This window comes from Terrapene carolina, unplaced genomic scaffold (assembly GCF_002925995.2).
Source record: "Terrapene carolina triunguis isolate 2854851 unplaced genomic scaffold, T_m_triunguis-2.0 Scaffold88, whole genome shotgun sequence".
Taxonomy (NCBI): Eukaryota; Metazoa; Chordata; order Testudines; family Emydidae; genus Terrapene; species Terrapene triunguis.
The window spans coordinates 48824896-48830275 of record NW_020664439.1 but is presented as its reverse complement, the minus strand read 5'-3'; positions in this window follow the sequence as shown (position 1 = coordinate 48830275).

The window sequence follows — 5380 nt, the reverse complement described above, 5'->3', positions numbered from 1 at the left end:
GAGCATAAGCTTTCGTGGGCTAGAACCCACTTCATCGGATGCCACAAGTACTCCTGTTCTTTTTGCGGATACAGACTAACACGGCTGCTACTCTGAAACCTCTTATTATTCAAGCATGGAAAGTCTATCCAGAGAGATTCTATGGTACAGTTCAATTCATTTAAGGTTGTTTTTTTTACTCTATGTGACTCTTCCTACCAAGTTTCTGCACTGCCTATTATATCAATATCCTCCTTTAATGCCAGGCACTCTAGTCCAGCCATCTTAGTATTTAGACGTGTAGATAAGCATCTGTACATTTGGTCCATAGTCAGTTGCTCGTCTTCATGTTTTATTTAAATGGAACGCTTTTACGTTTGTCTGTTCCTCACACGCTCGTATGTGTGCTTTATGAATGGCTTTCCTATCCTTTTTATTTGGGTATAGCGTTCCCCCTTGAATAAATTAATCTCTGAAGGCTGTCTCTGCCCAGACTGGGGGCTCCTTTGTGCCTATCGGCTTTCCCTCAGCCCTTACTTTAAAATAACCCTCTACAATCTTTTTAATTTTACATGCCAGCAGACTGGTTCCATTTTGGTTTAAGTGGAGCCCACAATGGTACCTGACCTCTTTCCTGGATCAGGCCATAAAGGCTGGAGGGGTGATGGCCAACTTACACAAATGTTGCAATAAAAACAATCCCATTATCCTGCAATGTTTGTCACTCTGGTCTGTGCTTCTCAGCCTGTAAGCAAGAGCTACCACTTTGCATGCCCCATATGGTACCAAAGAGCTGTGGGTGAAATTGAGAGCAGGCTATGCCTAATTCCTGCCACACAGCCCCAAAATTAGTGGTGACGGGCCTGGATAGAGGTAAAGAGTCGGCACTACCAATTAGACAATGCAAAGTTCAACCCAAAAGGGTTATGAGTTTTTTTAACTTATGAACCCTGTAAATGTGATGCTCTTCAGATCCATTACATGGGCTCTCTGGCCGTACTCCACAGGCCTTCTTCACTGTCATGTTCAGGGCCTCAGCTGGCTTGTAAGGCCAGACCGAGCGCTAAGCTGCTACGGCTTCTGGAGTTAAGCAATCATCCGGTGTGAAATGCCATCCTCTGGGCAACCAGGCTGAAGGCCGCACAAAAAAGGAGGGCGAGATTGTCTGGCAGTTTTGAGCCCGAGGTTCTGAGGCTTTACAAAAATTAACATGGAGAAAAAGAAGCAAGACAAATTCCAAAGGGTCTGGAGGCCGCCGAGGCTCAGAGAGCAAGGAGAGGAATTGGAGCATGTTCTCTTGGAGTGTTGAAAAGATGAAACCTTGAAATAAAGCTCCCTTGCAGCTAGGGTGACCAGATGAGAGGAAGAAAATATCAGGACACATGGGAGGGGGAGGGGGTCCACCGGCAGAGCAAAAAAAAAAAAAAAAATAACGGAGTGCCGCCGGTGGAGCAAAAAAACCCCAGAGTACCACGAAATATTGCATCCCGACCGATGTTCGGGACAAACGCCTGGATATTGGGACGGTCCCGATTTCATCGGGACGTCTGGTCACCCTACTTGCATCTGTCACTCCTGCCCACTATTCCCCACTGCCCCACGGAGAGTCATATGGCCGGCTTTCCCGCTGGGCTGATGTAGTAACTGGGAAGGCCACCAGAGGCTGAGTAAGCAGCATTAGGGCTTGTGGTTAAAAAAATATAATGTAGTATGTGGAGCTCTACCTATCTCATAGAGCTGGAAGGGACCCTGAAAGGTCATCAAGTCCAGCCCCCTGCCTTCACTAGCAGGACCAAGTACTGATTTTGCCCCATCCCTAAGTGGCCCCCTCAAGGATTGAACTCACAACCCTGGGTTTAGCAGGCCAATGCTCAAACCACTGAGCGATCCCTCCCCCCTAAAATTAATGGAGATATCCCATCTCCTAGAACTGGAAGGGACCCTGAAAGGTCATCGAGTCCAGCCCCCTGCCTTCACTAGCAGGACCAAGTACTGATTTTGCCCCAGATCCCTAAGTGGCCCCCTCAAGGATTGAACTCACAACCCTGGGTTTAGCAGCAAATACCTACATGAGGAACAAATATTGGATAAGGGGCTCTTCAGGCCGGCAGACAAAGGTCTAACACGGTGCTATGGCTGGAGGCTGAAGCTAGACAAATGCACACAGGGAATAAGGGGCACTTTTGTTTTTTAACATTGAGGGTAATTAGCCATTGGCACAATTTACCAAGGGTCATGGTGGCTTCGCCATCACTGGCACCTTCTTATACCAAACTGGGCTGTTTGTCGACAAGAGCTGCTCAAACAGGAATTCTTTGGGGGCGGGTCTGTGACCTGTGCTCTACACAAGGACCAAGTAGGAGAGCACAGTGGTCCCATCTGGCCTTGGGTGCTCTGAAGCTGTGAATTTGTCCTCACAACACTCAGGCGAGGCAGGGCGATCAGTGGTAGCCTCATGTTGCAATGGGGCATTTAGGCGCTTTGGAACGGCACTGCATCGGGGCGCTGCACAGAACTCACGGCTTGGGGGCCGTGGGGCTGACGTGGCTTTAAAACACCTTTCTGCCCTCACAGTTCAGGACCAGGGCCAAATCTAAAGCAGCCCAAGCCAAGCAGCACTGCACTGACTCACTGTAGTAGTGTCTGCGAAGGCCCCAGCCCCTGCAGACCTCCTGGGCCAGGGCTCTCTTACCCAATTCCTGCTCTGGGGGCATTTGCCCCCAGCCAGATCTGGGGCTGCAGCTGGGGACGGGGACGCTCTCCAAGAGAAACTGAGGCCAACATTTTGCAAAGTGTTCTCTGCTTGTGAGTGCCTTAATTGCTAGGTGCTCCAAACGACACAGCTAGGGGCTGATGGTCAGAGGGGCTGATCAGCTGCTGTTGTCTTCAGCTGGAGCCATGGGCATGCAGACCATCTGACAAGCAAAAGGGGTCTCAAGCTAGGGACCCCAAATCAGAGGCCTGAGTGATTTGCCCAAGGACTCAAAGGGTGCCTGCAGCCGAGCTGGAAACAGAGCCAATGTTCTCCCAAGTCTTCATGCAGTACCTTGGCCACCAGAAAATCTTTGTCAAACCCGTCAAGGGGCCCCTCCAGACTAGGCCTGAGGGCCACTGGCAGAGCGGTGTCATCGGGGAAGTTGGCACTGGCGCTGCCCATGCTCTGTTTATTCTGCGGGTGACTTGGAGAGTGGTTTCCCAGGCCTGCACATGTCCTGGGCATTACATTTATTTCAAACTATACAGTCCCCAAGGCCCTGGAAAGCGCAGAATTCAACCCGAAACGTCAAGGTAACATCACCAGGTAGAACCATTTTTGTGCTGGCTACTCACCTTTCGGGAGTTTTGTCATTTTTCTCTTTCTGGGAAAGTCACCTCCTGAGCCAACTGGTGAAGGAAATCACATTGACACTCCTGTCAATAGCTGCCATGGACTAGCAGGCAAGCTGCTCCCCTGAAACATGGGGTTCCCCCCCTGCCCACTCGGCCGTGGCAGATGGCTAGCTGCACAGCTTGGTGTAACCTGGAGCTAAACCCAGTGCTTAATTTGTAATGAGAGAGGTGTCGGGGCTCGAGCAATTAGGTGCCAGGGCTCAAGCAATGTTTCTACTTTCATAACTGATGTGGCAAGCCCTGAGGTGCCAGGGCTCTGAACTGCCAGGCCCAGAGGTGCCGGGGCTCTGAACTGCCAGGCCCAGAGGTGCCGGGCTCTGAACTGCCAGGCCCAGAGGTGCCGGGGCTCTGAACTGCCAGGCCCTGAGGTGCCAGGCTCTGAACTGACAGACCCTGAGGTGCCGGGGCTCTGAACTGACAGGCCCTGAGGTGCCGGGCTCTGAACTGCCAGGCCCAGAGGTGCCAGGGCTCTGAACTGCCACCGGGCTCTGAACTGCCAGGCCCAGAGGTGCCGGGGCTCTGAACTGCCAGGCCCAGAGGTGCCGGGGCTCCACCCTGGCAAAAATTAAGCACTGGCTAACCCTCTGGTGTGACTTAGGACACACTGCACAGTGTTTGTCTTGCAAAGTAGTTGCTCTGTGTGGCTGTGAGTCATAGAAGCCTTTGGTACCGCTCTGATCTGCTGCAGGGCGTGGCTTAGCGGTGGCACATTGCACACTGTGTTGTTTTTAATAAACACCTTGCAAGCTTTTTCTCCGGTCCCATGACAGCTGTAAAAGGGAGGCACAGTGCCATGCTCGGATACGCATGTGCTGCTTCGCAATGTGACAGGACAGTGAACAGAAGGCAAGTGAGCACAGAATTTGCTTTGGAAGCTCCTGCACCCTCTTGGTTGCTTTGTGCTGTTAATTTTCCAATGTCAAAGCCAAGCTGAGTGCTTCAGGCTTTTAGTGTTTGTATAGTTCTTCTTTCCCAATTCAGACATAAGAATATAACATAATACGTATAGTAATGTTTTTCCGGATGCACCCTGTTTATTTTAAACTAATGAAACCTGGAACACTCGTGTAGCCTAAATGTGAAAACAGGTCAAAGTCTGCACTCAGACAATGGGCCCAAGTGGGTTTAACACCTAAGACCAGAATTTGGCCAAGAATTTTTGAAGTTAAACGGTTTAAAATGAAAGCTACTCTCCCCTGGCACACATCACAATGCAAGACCAGCCCCCTGTAGCAGCTCTGTGTTTGATGAACACTTCACAGCTCTAAGAACAATGGAAGATACTAATGGAGGAGCTTTGAAATGAGACACAGACAGCAGAAGAGCAGGCAGTGCTAGAGTGTGCCTGTGGTTGCCTCTTAAATGAAAGGGATTTGTTGCTCTTCATTGTGGATTGTTAGGCCTTTGCAATATTGTGTGAATATCAACCCCGACGAGCCCATTCTCACCTAGCCATCCAGGTGAGATGTGCTATGGCAGCGTGGCACAGTGCACATTTAATACAAAAACGCAGGAAAAGATGGTGTTTCCTAGGGTTACCATACGTCCATATTTTCCCAGACATGTCCGGCTTTTTGGTTCTTAAATCGCCGTCCGGGAGGAATTTTTAAATATCTAAAAACGTCCAGGATTTTGCCATTCTTATTTTTCCCCAAAGAAGAGTTGATCATTCAAGAAAGAGAGTGAATGTTGATCACTCGAGAGAGTGCCCGCTTTTTCTCCCTAGCTCCCAGCGCTTGCGCCGCAAAACAGCTGTTTCGCGCAGCTGGGAGGGAGTGGGGAGGAGGGGGAATGCGGCATGCTCAGGGAAGGAGGTGGGGCCGGGGTGGGGATTTGGGGAAGGGGTCCAATGGGACAGGGAGGGGGCAGAGTTGGGGCGGAGACTTTGAGGAAGGGGTTGGAATGGGGGCATGGAAGGGGTGGAGTTGGGGCAGGGCCAAGGGGCGGGGGGCGAGACCAAATACCCCAACCCCCCCCGTGGAGTGTCCTCTTTTTTGAAAGTTCAAATATG